General features: G+C 47.9%; 1 pseudogene across 1 annotated transcript in view; it reads left to right on the top strand.

Moving 5' to 3' along the window:
- The window catches only part of LOC149334089 (dermonecrotic toxin StSicTox-betaIB1i-like), a 63,509-nt pseudogene that overhangs the window by 29,473 nt on the left and 15,533 nt on the right, over positions 1-18,503 (top strand). The window contains exon 6 of the transcript XR_016285202.1: positions 8,808-9,428. The product of XR_016285202.1 is annotated as a dermonecrotic toxin StSicTox-betaIB1i-like (transcript). The remainder of the gene's footprint in view (positions 1-8,807; positions 9,429-18,503) is intronic.

The raw sequence follows: 18,503 nt of genomic DNA, 5'->3' as shown, positions 1-18,503 counted from the left end.
TGGGCGCTCCGTTTTCGGGAAAAACCCGGCTCTCCCAATTCATGCATCACGACCTAAATTTTTTTAGATGTAGTATAGTTTTTCTGTGTACAAAGGTGGAGGTTTCATAAAGAAACTAGTGCATCTCGTGTACTTATTTGTATAATGGCCATTTCAGTTAGCTGATGTTCAATTTATCCGGCCATTGTAGCTTTTTATCCACGCATGGTTTAATTCGCGGAACACTTTAAAATCTTGAAGGAAGAAGCAAGAACACAGGCAAAAAACGAAAGACTAGTGTAATAATTGGGGGACACATTCACACTGGCTCGTATATGGTTTGTTTGTTTTCATCCCTACGTGCCTTTGCTGGCAGTATTGCATCAGTCAAGTACCCTCGTAAGGCTATCCTGTTCAAAAGGTACGAAAGCAGCAACAGCAGCAACGGCTGCGACCCAAGCTTTAAAAGCCATAGCCCAAGAAAGTGCAACGGGACAGAAAAACGTGTTTCATGAGGTAAAGCCACAAGATTGAGGGAAATGGAGTGGAAAACATCCAAGAGAAACCAGAAAATAATAGCAGCTCAGAAACAGGTGCCATATATTTGTTGAATTAACTAAGCAGCAATGGGCCTTAGGCGAAGTCAGGGACCGCCGCTGTGAGCGGGTAAAGAAGGGAAGCGAAGGAGGGAGTGCTCTTGCGAAATGGCGTGCACCGTGGTTCATGCAACCGCCGCAGAGTGCGTTCAGCGATGGACGTCACCACACCCTTTTAACTAACAAGCGGGGACCGAAGCGTGCGTACACCCATTGTTCCAGGATTACGGCTGTGACGCCATCCAAGATTCCGCGTTTGATTTTAACAGCTTTCCACTGCAGGTTTTAATGTGGTAAATTTTTGTATTGAAGTCCTGCAATATTTTTTACCTGTTCGAGATTTGAAGTGCCATTCGATGATGATAACATAATCAAATTTATGATCGGCTTTGCTAAAATGTTCGAAATTTGCGTTTGAGAGATGTTTTATTGTGTCAAAGCGCTGACCACTTGCTTTCTTGATGACGGATTGTTCGTTCTCACTGATATATTAACTCCAGAAAAAAAAGTTTTGTTATAGCGGACATTGTGTAATAGGTAGCGGACTTGCAATTAAAGCTAGTGTTTACATTGAAATTAAATTTAGTGTCCGATCTTCTACGTTTTCGCATTATCAGACGACTTGAGGCGATCTTGGTTTCCTTCTGCAGTTTCCCAAGTCGCATGGTAAACATGTTATTGTCTATCTTCAACGTGGATGACAAGGACGTCTTCAGAGGGGCACTGGATGCGCTGTCGACGCATGATAACCACTCTCACTTTCTCGACCACGTGGGTAAGATTAGTCATTTCTACCTCATTGCATAACTAATCTTTTCCCCATCTTCATAATGAGACCGAGACGTAGAGAAAGATACCAAGACAAGTAAGTTATCGCGTGTTGCTATGTTCACCACGAGTTTACACTGCAAATTAAAAAAAAAGATCAGCGCGGGGGTACCACTGACCAAAATCCGATCAGCGTTTCGTAGGAGGAACAACGGATCGGGCAGATTTTAGGCGTTAGATGGACCGGGATGTAAGAAACTGTGTTGTACGGCAGAAGGCGTTTACTGTTCCTAACAAAAGGGGCACGCGATTGAGACAGCAATGAAGCATCTAACACTCCTTCGGCTGTATCTGCAATTTTTCTGCTATGCTCGATGCATTTAGGAAGCGACGGTGCCGTGTGTCTGCGTTTATTCTCTCAGCGAGCTCTTCCACTTACATTTTACTGAGAAAGGTCTGATAACTTGTTCTGGTGAGACCTTTTTTCATATGCTTGATCTTGCTGCCAATGAACGGCTGTAGATGTTCTGTGCAGTACAGATCAACATTAGCACCGGGTATTTCCTTGAAACTGAAATTTTCGCTTCCCTGAATAACAACGGGAATTGTAGATTATTGCTAGTAGATATGGTTCCGAGACATGGAGGCCTGGGTCGCATTGCGGCATGACTTAGATATGCCTTTCCAGCGATTGCATAGAAATTTTTTTTGTGGCTACAAGAAAAAAAAAATACTTGAGTCCAGAAAAATAATGACAAAACCATGAGCCGACATTCGCCTACCGTGACTACGGTTTGTAGTTTTGCTACTTGGTGCGAGGTCACATTGAGATAAAACAGCGGAGATGGGAAAGACGTAAAGGCTTACATTATGCTCAACTTGCATATCGCTTTTTTCTTTCTGCGTCAACACCCTTCTCCTCTTCAACTCACTCAAAAAGCAGCTTAAGGTGTACGCAACCCAGGAACCTCGGCAAAAACAGGCATACGCCACACTCTTAGAACTAAAGGAGTGCAGAGGAGTGCCCAGAACACACTTTGAAGGAGTATTCGCTTGTCCCATATTCCACTCCTTTTTCCAGAATAAAATTACTCCCTCTGGACAAAGAGTGATCCAACACCTACTCAAGGAGTACTGTACTACTCCTGCAATAGAGTACAGGCACTCCTCCGAGGGAGTAAAGCTACCACATTGAAACAGTATCCTACTACTCTTTCAGGTAGAGTTCCAGGACTCCGTTTGTTAGAGTGACTATACTCCTTCAAGGAGTATCAGTCCAGATCTTATTTTACTCCTTCAAAAGGAGTTTCACGTGTTTTCAATGTATAATACTAATTTTCTTATTTCACATATTCTTCAGAGCAAGTTGGTCATATGTTTTGCAGGATCCACCTGCGCTACATCTACAAAAGAGTAATGAGCAACAGGGATTATAATCTTTGAGTAGAATAATTTTTGCTCATACAACTACTTTATGGCTACACTACAGTTTGCACATTAGTATGGTGCTCTGTCTGCGTTGGGAATAACAATGGTTCAAGAAATAATGACACAAATGTACAACACTGATAACTTTTATTTCTCAAGTCACTGCTGTGATTGCTGTGGCTACCCAAAACACGCTCGGGAGGCGCTCGCTAGGATCAAGCCCCATTAGTGTCTCAAGCAGCAGACAAGCCCGCTTTGTTTTTGGGGTGTACTTGACATTAAATGCCAAGAACACTGCCAAAAGCAAAGTAAACCCATCTACCAAATCAACCGCAGTGAGCTGTAAGCGCTCAAAAGAAACTAAGATGCTGGATGATGCCGTAGCTTGCTCGGCTGAGTGAAGGAGCTTTGGCTATGCGTGCATTTCTCCGGGTGCCTGCAAACATGAATGAAAATAATGCAAGTAAGAGTCAATTCCAATGCCCTTTTCATATTATCCTGCATATAACCCCATGAAAAAAAAAGAAAGAATACAACTAGAATGTACTGATCGTGTGTGTCATGTCGCCACTAGTGTGTACCTATATTGTGACCAAGTGCAGACACCTTTCATTGCAAACCTTCATTCAGAGCTACAATTTTATGAAGCCCAATACAATTATCACTATGCTAGTCCTTTCAAAAGCTGTGTGCATGTAAAACAAGCACATATTTACCAAATGAAAATTTTAACATGAGCAAGCTCTTCTGCAAGTATCATGATCAGCCTGACTACGCCCACTGCAAGGCAAAGGCCTCTCCCATGTTCTCCAATTAACCCTGTCCTTCGCCAGCTATGTCCGTTTTCCTGCAAACCTCCGCCCATGGAACTTTTTGCTGCTTCCTGCTACGCTTGCCTTCTCTTCGAATCCACTCCGTTACCCTTAAGGACCAGCTGTTATCTTGCCTTCGTCTTACATGCCCTGCCCAAGCACCCTTTTTTCTCCTGATTTCGACTAGGATGTCTTCAACCCGCATTTGTTCCCTCACCCACTCCGCCCGCTTCCGATCTCTTAACGTTACGCCTATCATTTTTATTTCCATAGCTCGTTGCGTTGTCCTTAACTTAAGCTGAACCCTCTTCGTTAGCCTCCACGTTTCTGCCCCATAGGTGAATACCGGTAGGATACAGCTGTTGTATACTTTTCTCTTGAGGGGTATTGAAAAACTGCCATTCATGATCTGAGAGAACCTGCCATATGCACTCCACCCCATTCATATTCCTCTAGTTATTACCCTTCATGATCCGGATCAGCGGTCACTACCTGCTCTAAGTAAATGTATTCCCTTATCACTTCCAGTCATTTCTAAAACCACACCTCTTGTTCTTGACGGTTTCTTGTCACATAATACATTGTGCAGTTTAAAATATAGGGTAACCTTGAATCGGGAAAACACTTAAACCAATGACAGTTTTCTTGCTGAAGAGAAATGGCTGTTGCAATTCCTGTTACTCAGATACCATTAACTGAATATCATGCTCTAAAATAGCGAAGGAAAAATTCAAAATTTTTCATCTCAAAGAGGCAGACAACAAATTTCAGTTTGGTTTGGGTTGGTTTATGGGGTTTAACGTCCCAAAGCGACCCAGGCTATGAGAGACGCCGTAGTGAAGGGCTCCGGAAATTTCGACCACCTGGGGTTCTTTAACGTGCACTGACATCGCACAGTACACAGGCCTCTAGAATTTCTCCTCCAAAGAAATTCCAGCCGCCGCGGCCGGGATCGAACCCGCGTCTTTTGGGTCAGCAGCTGATCAAATTTCAGTTGCACATTTTTTTTTTGTTTTTAATGATGCATAAGGCATTACTATGCACGAATAACCACACAGTATTCGCCTATGACTGCTAAATAATTTGTAATTAAATATCTTCTCTCTCCTGCTTCACTTTTAAATTAAAACTGAGCAATGGCAATGGCATCAAAGGTCAGTATAAGCCAGGGGAGGCATGAGGAAAACTGCAATATAATTGCGGCTTCGTCATTCATTGTGATTCCGACTCTTAAGGCAGGCTGGCTTTAGCATTGTAACTAATTAAAACGATGAAGTAGCGATATCGTAGCTTTTTTGTGCCTTCCATAACCTATACTGAACATTGATGTCATAGCAATTGCTATGCTATTGAAACAGGGAAGAAAAGAAATCTGGTTGTAATTATTTAGCGATTGGAAACGAATACTATGCAACAATTCTATGTATACGAATGCCCAGCACGTCGCTACAAAGAACACACATAACCAAAAATTTGGTGTTTATACTCATTTAAGGTAATACTACTTCCCACGCAAGAACACGACAGCCACGTGTAAACTTTTTGCTTTCATAGTAATAAAATCTATCCAACGACAAGTTAGGCGCAGCATGTCTGCTCTTTATAAATATGCAATACTGACAATGTTTGACACTAGCATTTGGCATGAACGAGATAACTGTGATTACTTCGCACATTACGTGCCAGTCCATACTATTATGCACAATTTAGATTTGCAAATGTAATGTGTAATTCTCTATGACTGCCACGTTAGTGCACTGCAAACCAATGAAGTTGTCTTGCATTTGCAATGTTCTCACTACTTTTATGCAACACTGATCACTTCAGTATATCTGCATCGACTGTTAGACGGCCACGGGATAGCTAGAATTAAGGCTATTTTATGTGATGGAAACCATTGACTGGACAACAAAGAAGAAAAGCCTCAACTACTGTCCTGGTGCTGGGACGTCTAATAAGAGCTCAGAAAGACTCGGTTTCAATACGCCAAACCCTCCGCATAACATTACCCTGTACGAAAATACCCCACCCCACCCTAGCTTAATTTCTGTCCACATGCACCAAGGCTCACTGCACCTGTTATAAATATTGCCCTAAATATTGCAATCAAGCTGCCCGTGTATGCATAGGCTATCTGTGCATGGGGAAAGAAAGAAGTTGTTAGGAATGTTTCACAACAAAAACAGAAAAAAAGGCAGCCTGTTTCTCAGAAACAGCTAAGAGCATGAAATGGTGTGTCCAAAAAGATTAGGCTGCTTTGTACTTATTTATGACAACGAGAACTGTCAGAGCTGCGCTTTCAAAAATTCAGGAGCTTTGTGCACAAACGTAGCTTCCGTATGCACGTCTTGCAGCACCAACGCTTCCAAATTGAAACGACCGATGAATATGCACAGGAAAAAGCAAATAGAGAGCGCTTGAATTTAAAAGCAAAGCTGCCTTGCACAATCAGAAATTTCGCGACAGAACCTTCCAAACAGTGACGTGTACTGGTTGCGGTATACCGAATATATACCTAGCAAATAAGTGTGCGCTTTCTTAACGAGCGGGATTCTGTGGCGGCAATGCTACAGCTCCAATTCCGAAAACCTAACGCTGCAAAAATTGAGTTTTCAAAATGTTGTGTCTTGCGCGTAGACGCGTAGACGGGGGACAAACGAGCCGCTCAGCCAGTGCTCGATTCCCGCCGAGGTGTTGTGTTCGGGTTGCGCGTGTGAACGAAGGGCCGACGAACCTCTCGACGTTCCCTTCCTCCTTTCCCCCCAGCCCTCTCCTGTCTGCACCAGCCAGCCGTGCCTGGACACGGGAGATGACTTCGGATCGCACTGATGAGCGGCCGCCAGCGCGCACCGCTTGAGTCGAGTGCTAATAAATAGTTTTGTGTTCGTAAACGCCTTGTATCTTCGGGGCAACCGCGGACATAACAGTGGCGACGAGGAAGCAGATCCGAGCCCAGCGTTAAGCTACGCCGCACAACAAATCATGGCTACGCTCACGCTACCTGGGCGGATACCGGAGTTCAACGGTTCCTCATGGACATCGTGGTTTGGACGCCTTCAATTCTATTTTGAGGCAAACAACATCACGGAGAATGCCCAGAAGAGGGCCCACCTGCTTACGCTGTGCGGGGAGGAGACGTACGACATCGTTTGCGCTCTAGTACAGCCGAGCACTCCAGCTGCCGTGGCCTACGACGACATCGTAGCTGCACTGCCGAAACACTTCGACCCGCGGCCGTCCGAAGTCTACAGCCGGGCTCGATTCCAACGGCGTGACCAGTTGGAGGGAGAAACAGCAAGTGCCTACGTTGCGGCACTAAAGAAACTGGCTGCCGACTGCAACTTTGGAACGCTGCCTGCGAGCACAGCAGCCACCGAACAGTCAGCCGGAGCAACATCATCCCTGTCGCTAGCTAACCCCACGATGCTCCCCCTGGACATCATGCTACGTGATCGATTTGTGTGTGGACTGCGTGACGAGTCCTTGCAACAGCGCCTGTTCGCGGAGAAGGACCTAACGTTTACAAAAGCCTATGACATCGTCTTGCGAACGGAAAGTGCGGGGCAGCAGCAGCGACAAATGCGGCGATCTATCGAGCCAGTACACCAGACAAGCCATTCGAACAACCAGAGCCACAACACGAAGGCAAGTTCGAAAAAACTTCCAAAGGTCCAGCGCTGTTGGCGCTGTGACGAACAGCATAATCCGCAGACGTGCCGCTTTCAATCAACTACATGCAACTTTTGCCACAAGCGTGGGCACATCGAGAAAGCTTGTATAACGAAAAAGAAGCAGGGGAAATCAGCCCAGTCACGCAATCATAACGTAGAAGCTTCTGAAGTCCCGGCACAAGTTGAGAAGCAAGGGTTTCAATCACCTCCGTCAGCGCTTTACGACCTAAACACCGTTGCCAACATCGGCACGCGTCAGAAAATAATGGCCAGCTTGACCATCCACAATAAGCTGATTCAGTTTGAAGTCGACTCCGGAGCTGCATGCACCCTTATCAGCGAGGACACCTTTCGAACAACGTGGCCGGAGCACGCACCCAGACTAAGAGACGACGACACGCACCTCAGGACGTGGTCAGGTCAGAGCCTGCCGCTACTGGGTAGCGCCGACGTCGACGTTGTGTACAACGGGAAGAAATGCAAGCTGCCACTCTTGATTGTTAAGAATAGTGGATCCAGCCTCCTGGGAAGGAACTGGTTTGATGCACTTGGGATCACCATTGGTGGCGTCCACCAGACTGGTACGAAGTCAGTGGTGGAATGCCTTCAAGAGAAGTACAAGAAAGTCTTCTCCGATGACATCCCAGGCCACGAGGGACCTCCTATCGACCTGGAGTTGATCAATGAGGCCAGCCCTAAATTCTTCAAAGCAAGGCCAGTACCTTTTGCTTTAAGATCTGCAGTAGAAGCGGAACTTGATAAACTGCAAGAACAAGGCGTCATTGAGCCAACGCAACACTCCGAATGGGCAACACCACTCGTCGTAGTTCGGAAGAATAATGGCACCTTACGACTATGCGGAGACTACCGGAGCACAGTGAACAGGTTCACCAAACCGTTCTCCTACCCGCTGCCAACGCCAGAGGAGGTCTTCAGCATACTTCGCGGAGGGAAAATTTTCACCACTGTCGACCTTACGCAAGCGTACCAGCAGCTGAAGGTGAGCGAATTAACATCTCAGTTGCTTACCATCAATACGCTAAAGGGCCTCTACAAAGTCAAACGACTGCCATTTGGCATAGCGGCAGCCCCTGCAATTTTCCAGAGGTATATGGAGACAATACTTCGAGGAATTCCTGGAACATGCGTTTATCTCGATGACGTAATCGTCACAGGAGCATCAGACGAGGAGCATGCTGCACGTTTGGAACAAGTGTTCGAAAGGCTAGCCAACGCAAACTTGCGTATAAGCAAGGAAAAATGTTGTTTTGCCGTACCCAAGGTGAAATTCCTTGGTCACGTAATTGACGCTGAAGGCATCCATCCGACTGATGACAAGGTGCGAGCAATAACCGAGGCACGAGCACCAACTAACAAGCAGGAACTCCAATCCTTTCTTGGACTTCTTACATTCTACGACCGGTTCTTAGAACAGCGAGCAACTGTGGCCAACGACCTGTACAGACTACTGCAAAAAGAGGTCCCATGGACATGGTCGCCAAGACATCAGGAGTCATTCGTGGCCCTGAAACGGCTTCTTTTGCAATGCACAGCCCTCAAACATTACGATGAGAACAAGCCCTTGATCATAGCCTGCGATGCATCACCCTACGGCGTAGGTGCTGTTCTTTCACAAGCTGACAGTCAAGGAAGAGAGGCACCAATTGCTTTTGCGTCACGCACTCTATCAGCAGCAGAGCGCAACTACTCTCAGCTCGATCGCGAGGGGCTTGCTGTGGTCTACGCGGCCGAACACTTTCGCCAGTACATCGCTGGACGAAAGGTAACGTTCATAACAGATCACAGGCCACTGCTAGGCATTTTGGGGCCCCAGAAGTTAATACCGCAGATGTTGTCACCACGCATGACACGCTGGTGCATCAAAATGTCAGCATATGACTATGACCTTGTACACCGATCGGGGAAGAAGCACCAGAATGCAGACGCACTGAGCCGCCTACCACTGAGCACGACCCACGAAGAACCACCTAACCCGGGAGACGTGTTGATGCTCGAGGCCCTGCCAGAGCCGCCGCTAACAGCAGATACAGTTGCTACGTCGACCCAAGAGGACCCATCCCTATCGGAGCTTTTCAACGCCATTCAAGAAGGCAACGTGAGCCGACTAAAGGGAGAAAGCTTCAACGCCTATCGCAAGAGAGCTACGGAGTTAAGTACGCACCGCGGTTGCATCACCTGTGGGTCACGAGTTCTTATCCCACCAGCATTACGCGCGCAAGCTATGTCACTGCTTCATGCAGGCCATCGAGGCATTGTTGCTATGAAGAAATGCGCCCGAAGCTTTATGTGGTGGCCTGGAATCGACAGCGACATCGAAGAAAGTGCTCAGAATTGCAAGATATGCCAAAACAATCAAAAGGCGCCACCAAAGGCCCCGGCCCCACAGTGGGAGAAGGCAAGTGAGCCCTGGCACACTATTCATATCGATTTTGCAGGACCGGTCGAGGGAAGCACGTTTCTTGTTATTGTCGACGCCTACACTAAATGGGTCGAGGTAAAACAGATGACCAAAGTAACGTCAGCTGCGGTCATTGAGGCATTGAGAACATTGTTTGCCACGTTTGGATTGCCAAGAAAAATCGTTTCTGATAACGGCAGCGCCTTCGTGTCAGCGGAGATCAGACAGTTTTTCAAACAAAACGGTATCGCAGCCGTCGCATCGGCTCCCTACCATCCGGCTACAAACGGCCAGGTTGAACGATACGTGGCAGAGCTCAAGCGAGCTCTACTGAAGGAACAAGCTGGGTCAATGCCCCTACGCGTCGCCCGCTTTCTCTTCAAACAGCACAGCACGGTGCAAAACACAACCGGCCGTACCCCAGCGCAGCTCATGTTCGCACGCGAGCTGCGAACCCACCTGAGCGCCGTCCTTCCGGAGCCAGCACCTGAAACCGGACAGAAGGAAGACGATCTTCCCCGCGTCAAGAGAATGCGAAAGGGCCAACGCGTTCTTGCTCGAAAATTCCACGGACAGCAGGCGTGGGCCCCAGCTGTAATAGACAGACGCATTGGGAAAAGATCCTGGCTCGTACACATGGAGGGGGGCATTGCTCGCCGACACCTCGACCAGCTTCGTCTTCTGAAGGCACCGCCGCAAACGACACCGATCCAAACAAACAGCACTTCGGCCCCTGGTACCGTGGCTTGGGATATCGTGGCGGAAGACGCACCGCTCCAACACGCAAGGTGTACGCCAAATACAGAAACGGCGAGCGCCTCTTCTGATGCCACGGCCGTACTACAGCGCGCTTCCACACGTGCACGCCGGCCTCCTGACCGCTACCAGGCCCCTTTCTAAGGGGGGAGGAAGTGTTGTGTCTTGCGCGTAGACGCGTAGACGGGGGACAAACGAGCCGCTCAGCCAGTGCTCGATTCCCGCCGAGGTGTTGTGTTCGGGTTGCGCGTGTGAACGAAGGGCCGACGAACCTCTCGACGTTCCCTTCCTCCTTTCCCCCCAGCCCTCTCCTGTCTGCACCAGCCAGCCGTGTCTGGACACGGGAGATGACTTCGGATCGCACTGATGAGCGGCCGCCAGCGCGCACCGCTTGAGTCGAGTGCTAATAAATAGTTTTGTGTTCGTAAACGCCTTGTATCTTCGGGGCAACCGCGGACATAACACAAAATACGTGCGAATGCACGATACACTTTTGCACGCATTTAGAACTTTCAGTTGTGAAACACAGACAACGAATCTTGTGTATGCGTCTTCCTTGGCTGGTAAAAAAATTCTTCTATAAGTCTCCAGTTTGCCTGTGTACTCCACAAATTCTAGGATCCCTGTCCGCTACATGTCAAATTTCACTGAAGCGAAAGTAATACAACCAACAGCTGATGATCTGCTAGGGCAACAGGATTTCAAAAGTTTGAGAAGGGCAGTGGGAGTCCAATGCAGGTGGAGTAGTGAAATTTGACTAGTAACAGACAGGGATTCTCCAATCTGTGGAGGACACCGGCAAATTGGAGACTTACGGAGGAATTTTTTTACCCGCCAAGGAACACGCATACACAAGAGAGAACCACAGAGGACTACGGCTTTTACCAGCCCTTGTCCTGTGCGGTTCTCTCTTGTGTATGCGTCTTTTTTGGCTGGTAAAAAAATTCTTCCATAAGTCTCCAATTTGCCTGTGACCTCAACAAACCGCAGGATCCCTGTCCACTACTAGTCAAATATTTCAACTCCACCTGGCTTGGACTCCCACCGCCCTTCTCTGTGGAGAAAGGGTGACAGCAGCTGGCAAAGGACAAGGTTAACCGCAGATCAACTGGGGAAGCATTATCCTGCACTGATTTTGACGGCAGGTTCACAAGACAAACAAAATCAACTCGAGGAGCGGGGTGCACATCTTGCGACTGAATATCAATGGCCAGTGAAAATGGCACCAGCACTGGGGAATGCACATGCAGAAAACGAGACGCATTTTTTTGTCAACTTTGAGCAGCAGTCTACTGCACTTTTAAAGAGCAAAGCTCTCAAGTATGGCAACACTGGCACTTTTTGTTTTACTGGGATGAGGGTCGTCGTGAGGGTTGAAGTCCATATTTCTTTACCATCCACTGTGTTAATTGCCAGCTATGTTTACCTAATAGGGACTGGGCATCTAACATCACCGTTATTTCTTTGCAGCAGTTAAAACAATACAGCATACATTTTATAACATGCTTAGCGAATTTTTGGGAGCAGCATGCTTTTACCCTTCTACTATTTGTTGCTACTGAATCAGTTTGGCGTTGACAAAAGATCTCTAATAAGGAGTAATTACTCATTGACATCCACTCGAGCACAGCCAAATGGCTACAAAGGAAAGCTATACAGCTTTCACAGAAACTTCGTAGTTAAAGAAAGATTCGTCCTGGTCCGGTGTTCGAACTCAGAACCACCACTTCACTGGAGCAGTCGCTCTACCAATTTGTCCAACCTGGACGGCAAGCTTATGGTAGGGCGAGAGCGAAGTGACCAATAACTCGAGTGGGAACTGTGTTGGTCCAATGTTTTAGGACGCCTAAAACATTGGACAAACTGAGTTCCCACTTCATGTTACAATACTGAGTGACATTTTGGTCTATACACCAGAAATACCGGTAAAGCATCATGATAGAACACAATGTTTTTTAAACGGTTAAAGGAATATGTTCGCCCTTTCAGAGGGCACATATGCATAAGAGGCAACATGTGTGAAATAGTCACTGCACCTGAAGCAGTGTAAACTCCATTATGTTAACAGCAGCAGTCAAAAGCTTCATGAGTGACTATTTCATACAGATCATGCAATTACATTCATGTAATTCAGGATCAGATTCATGTGATTATACAGGGAGGTACTGCTGCTAAGTGCACGTAGAGCTCTGCATGCATTTCTAAACCCGGCTGTGAGCCTATGTCTACGAAATTTTTCTAAATAGGCAGGTAAGGTATGCATCACTGGAAAACAATACCTACCACAAACAGCTGAGGAGAGATAGCACAGCCAAAAGCTGGAAGCACGAATGGCCCAGTAGATACTGGCAGCTGGCAACTGCAAACAAATATGTCAGAGCAAGTGTTGTCAGTGGCCGTAACAATGTCATGAATGACAAGAGAAGAAATTGTCTACTGCTTCATAAATTAGAATAAGGTATTAACATACGAACACAAAAAGCAATGAGATGGCCCATGACAAAAGAAATGAACAGATTGTATGTGATGCACCGATATACATTTTTTCAGTAGATTTACATGACTGTCACAACCGCATAGAAAGATGATGGTTTGGTTTGGTTTATGGGGTTTAACGTCCCAAAGCGACTAAGGATATGAGAGACGCCGTAGTGGAGGGCTCCGGAAATTTCGACCACCTGGGGTTCTTTAACGTGCACTGACATCGCCCAGTACACGGGCCTCGAATTTCTCCTCCAAAGAAATTCAGCCGCCGCGGCCGGGATTGAACCCGCGTCTTTCGGGCCAGCAGCCGAGCACCATAGCCACTGAGCCACCGCGGCGGTGCATAGAAAGATGAGCAGGCTGGAATACCACTATTTTTATGCATGATGAAAAGAGCGTAACTATTCGAATATAGCATGCACAGGATTTAATTATTACTACTAGGGTGCTTTGCAGCAGCACCGAAGGTATTTTTAAATTGAACGTAGCAACCAGTAGACCCGTCTGCTTTGCACAAATGACGAGAGGATTTAAAAGGCAAGCATTCATTAGCAAGAAGCACGATATCTCACATCACAGCATGAAACGAAAATTGGTATTGCATTTAACAAATCTGCACAGAAATAAAAACTGCCTAGTGGCAATGCAAGTAAGAGCAAGGGAAAAAATACCGAAGAAAACTGGTGAGTGGGGTGCAGGGAGGTCTGTGGGTAGGGTCTCGTGCCTGGGAATAGTTCCGAGCGCGGAGAATTGCCGGCAGCACAGCTGGTGGCAGTCAACCAAGAATAAATAAGAGAAAGTGAAAATCAATAACAAACCATCACCGATATAGCGAACGACTTGAAAGCGGGCCGCACAAACGAGGGATATCGCAAAAAGCTTGAAATCCTAAATAAGTGCGCAGTTGCATCCCAAACAGTTCTCAAAATCTGAAGGCGAGGAAGCATCGACACCTACACCTCAGGGCAGACGCAAGAACGATCTAACTTTGACATAATACTGTGTCAAATTCTGTTCCATGGGGAAGCACAGATAAAAATTTACAAATGACTAGGCAAGGGATATGTCCCAGCCTTTTACACGCGATCATTGTCCCAGAAAAAATTGTAGGACAAATATTAAGGCGTAAGCACTAATCCGACGAGTACACACACTGAGCACTGTCTGTTGGCAGCTGGCCTAGCGCGAGTGCTCTGTCGCGCGGCACTGCCGCTCATCGTCATCTTCTAAGTAGCACAAATCAATCCGACGGGCACCAGCCGCGAGGCAACTCGACCGTTGTCAGTTCCCTTGTCTGTCCGCAGCTGGCCTAGCAAGAGCGCTCTCTAACGTGGCACTGCACGCTCATCATCCTCTCCTACGCAGCACAAATCTATGCTATTGGAATGTAGTAAACATTGTCTGTTGTTTTTCGCAGCGCTAGCAAGCGACCGCATAACTCTGTTGTGATAACTGGTGGCATTTTTATTTACCGCGGCACCCGAGTACTAAACGCAGATAGAGACTATGGAGCAACAGTTGCCATGCGGCCTATACGCCCGTTCTTTTCTGGTAAAGGCCGATTCACACGACGGTCCGTTTGCCTGCTGCCGCGGCCGACAGCGCGCCTCTCAATGTGGTGACGCATGAATACGTAGTGCGCGGGCCGCGGGCGAACGGACCGTCGTGTGAATCGGCCTTAACGCATTATAGCTGAGGCCACCGCACGCAGACTGCCTGCACTGCCATCCCTATATAGGCGCACACTAATAACGCGTGCGAATAGAGATCAGAAGTAAAGAAACGTACACGGGACTCACCGTTCAGACGGCTCATCAAGGCTTAGCAAAACCGCACATTCTTCTTCGTTGCCTCTCCAGATGACAAGAAGTCGTAGCGCTACCTTTCTTCACGGCTTTAGCCGTTCAAAATCACCAGGGTTGACAGGGCGTAATTCTCGTCGTTGGTTTCCAAAACACACTTGTGTTCTTCATACACGTCCACCGCACGAGCACTCAAACAATGCTACGAAAACCCAAATAACACAAAATGTGACGACGGCTGCAGTTTTGCTTCGTTGAAAAAACCTACAAATGCGCTTTTTTTATTACTAATATTTGAATTGTGTTCGCAACAAAAACAAGTTATATTTTTTTCATTTTATTTCTTTATTAAATGCGAATACCAAAGCGCTTTTAGATACTTTTGCTGACATGTCGTTTGTAGAAGCTGCGATCCTGTGATCCCATCCCCGGGTGTCCTAGCAGACGACGGCGTAGACGACGCTGTTGACGGAATGCAATTTCGGTTGACGGCAGCGAAAATCCCTTAAATGCGACAAAAAAGGCAAAGAAACGCACCGTATCGCAAACTGGTCCATATCAAGGATATGTTCGACGCGAGCGGTAGGACAAAGAGCAGCTGCGATGCATTACTCTACGCGACACTGGCATGCTCGACGGAGATCTACATGAAACAGAGCTTAAATGTGACCCGTACAAGCGGATTACTGTGATATCAACTGCGTTACGGAACTACGACGATACTTGCTTCCCACTTTAGCTTATATGCAACAGCGGCCCGCACTCGCCGCATCCTGTTCGAGTGTACTTTCACTAGCAAGAGCCCACATGCATGGAAGCCGACAGAAGCAACTGTCTTTTCGAGTTCAGATTGTTCCGAGAAATACGAGCAGCTTACTTAAGCACGTACTCGAATTCAAGTTCTCAGCCTGTGTGTCACGTACGGTGACGATGGCGTCGAGGACGAGCTTAAGAATCGCCTTAACGTGGCCGCAACGCAGCCGGTATCCCAAGCATTCGTGCGCTAATTGTTGTTCACCTGTACTGCGAACGTGCGCTCAGTCGCAGGCCAGCCGCTAGCTGCTCGATTTGCCAGCCTTGCGAGTACAATTCCCAAGTTTCTGAGCCAATCTGTGAGCGAGCCGAGCTTTCAGCAATGACGCTGCTCGCGAGCGCGCCGCGCGACGACCTTCGGCCTGCTCCCTGGCTGCCGTATTCGTAGCTAAGCCTAGGAGGTTTCACTTCGATGCCAGAGCTGAGAGCGCTTCGAAACTGGCTAGCGCTGAGGTGCTACTATTTGCATTGTAAGTACGTTTTATTGTGAACTATGTCTCGTAGTGAAATAAAGATATGCTCGGGTCCACCCGAACGGTGATGATGGCGTCGAGGACGAGCTTAAGAATCGCCGCAACGCAGCCGATATTCCATGCACACATATCTGTGCTAAATTTGTTCACTTGTGCTGCAAACGTGGGCATAAAGGCTCGCTCAATCGCAGGCCAGTCGCTGCTCGATTTTCCAGCCTTGCGTGCGCGATTCGCAAGCTACGGAGCGAATCATTGAGCGAGCCGAGCTTTCGGCAACGACGCCGCCCGCGGTCGCGCCGGGCGACGAACTGTGCGCTGCTCGCTGGCTGCCCTTGTCGTCGCTAAACATAGCCGATTTCACATAGATGCTGTAGCTGAATGCGCTTCGAAACTGGCCAGCACTTAGGTGCTACCCTCGGCACCGTTTTACTCTGAACCCCGCGTCATAGGGAAATAAATATATGCTCGGTTTCCGCGACCCCTTCAGGAGCGGAGCTATAGCAGAGGGCAGGCGAACTCCAGAGCAGCAGCAAAGCGGCTATGGGAGGAAATTAGTATGGCTGTTATCGCTTCTACCAACAACTCGACATTGGCTAATGATACTCTATCCCAGAGTTTGGTCGTGAACAAACAATACCAGTGCATTTTTCTGACGCCGGCAGCCGGCATCCAGGCTGGCAGGCCGGCCCCGAGAATCTAGAGCGCCCTTACGATTGTATGGCCGTGGCGCACATCAAAACCGCCACGATATTCTCCTCTTCGCTCAGGTTGTAGCAGCACAGTGCTAATAACAAGGAACCAGACCACTTTAAAAGACCGAGCGCGAGGGCGCAGGAGCCTGGGCCAAAGCGCGTGACTGACGTCATTCCCGGGACCTCATTTCACGTGAGAATCAAACGAGCAGGCGACCCGCAGGTCACCCTTGTAGGTGTGAAGAACGGTGTCGTGGAGCTGCTGCCTGGTCGCAAGTGACTGCTGGTCGCATGCCCTTTGCTACTTGCAAGTGTGAATGGGCACTCAATGCCCGTTAGCAGTAGCGAGTCCCTTAGTTGACGTAGTTCACGTATACGTATGTATACGTACTTCACGTATACGTATATAGTAAGTGCTTCCGCGAAAATACAGTTAAACGCAAGTTTGAAGGAATGCATGGCGAGCGCTCTTAGCAAAATGAACAACGCGTCCTCGCTGTAGATTATTCTTTGCGGCATAATAATACGAGTTGCTTGCTACGATGAGCAATGATATCTATTGTGCAGCCTGTGGAGCCGCATGAACGTTATCATTTGTTTGTTAATTCCTTTGGCGGAGGAGTAAAACAAGCACTGAACTCCCTTGGGGTATGCAGGAGTGGAAATGCCATTTTACTCTTTTGTCAAGAGGAGTGAAGAGGACCTTTCACTCTTTTTCGTTTGTAGAGAGAGTAGATTGAGACCTGCAGGAGTAGCGAGGCTCTTTTACTCTTAATGCAGGAGTAGCAGTTCTTAGAGTGCAGTCTTGAGAAATGGTATACTACAAGCGAAGTTAATGTGAGGCTTTCCTCCATAGTACACAATCTGTAGTAATAGCGAGGCCATAATCCCGGTTTTAAGTCAATGAATTCAAGCAAAAAGTTAACGAAACAATTGATCGTCTTGGGTCCCCCGTGCTCCCTCCAAGAAATTTTATTGAGGCAGCACATCACCAGCGTGAAAGCGAGGAATATATTTATCTATAATGCCTCAAAGTTGATGACAGGACAGGAGAGCTGGAAGCCACTACACATCCAAGCACAGGTGATATTAGCGGTATGCACAACATTACACCTGAAGAGTGGTTTATTGGCACGTTGAAGCGCCGGCAACGAAGACCCGGGCGCAAGTCGTCTAGGAACCAGCGAGGCGAGAGCCCGGCACACAAGCGGCAGCTCTCCAGCACGAGCCTTTCACGGGCGCCGCTAACGCTTCGTCGTCGTTGGTGGCGGTGCTGAATCATCATCTTCATTCCAACTGCCCCGGCGGAAAGAGGGAGCCATCCTGGCGAGTCAAGGCGAGGAGACGACAAGAGGGCTGTAATAAGGCTTCAAGCGGCTGACATGAACGACGTCGCGACCACGGTGGCGATGGTCCAAAGAAGGTGTCACCGGTTCGATGATATAGTACGCTCTAAGATGCGGTAAGCACCAATGTGCTTGGCCGAAAATTTGGACGCTGCCGGAACAGACAGCCAGACCAATGATCCAGTGGAGAAGTGTGTAGCGGGCGTGTCTTGGTCCGACTCATGTTTCCGGAGCCCTTGACGTTCGGCGGTGAAGGAGCGAGCCAACTGGCGGCACTGCTCAGCATGGCGGGTAATGTCAGAAATGGAAGTATATTCTGAGCTGTCGGGGTTGTAGGGAAGGATTGTGTCCAGCAGACAGGAAGGCTCGTGCCCAAATAAAAGAAAGAATGGGGAAAAGCCGGTGGTTGCCTGGGATGAGGTGTTATATGCATAGGTCACGAACGGAAGGACTTGATCCCAATT

Source organism: Amblyomma mixtum, chromosome 8, assembly GCF_055824585.1.
Source record: "Amblyomma mixtum isolate Tamu chromosome 8, ASM5582458v1, whole genome shotgun sequence".
In the NCBI taxonomy this organism is placed as follows: Eukaryota; Metazoa; Arthropoda; class Arachnida; order Ixodida; family Ixodidae; genus Amblyomma; species Amblyomma mixtum.
Note: the sequence above shows the minus strand (reverse complement) of the source record. Positions and strands in the feature narration are given on the sequence as shown.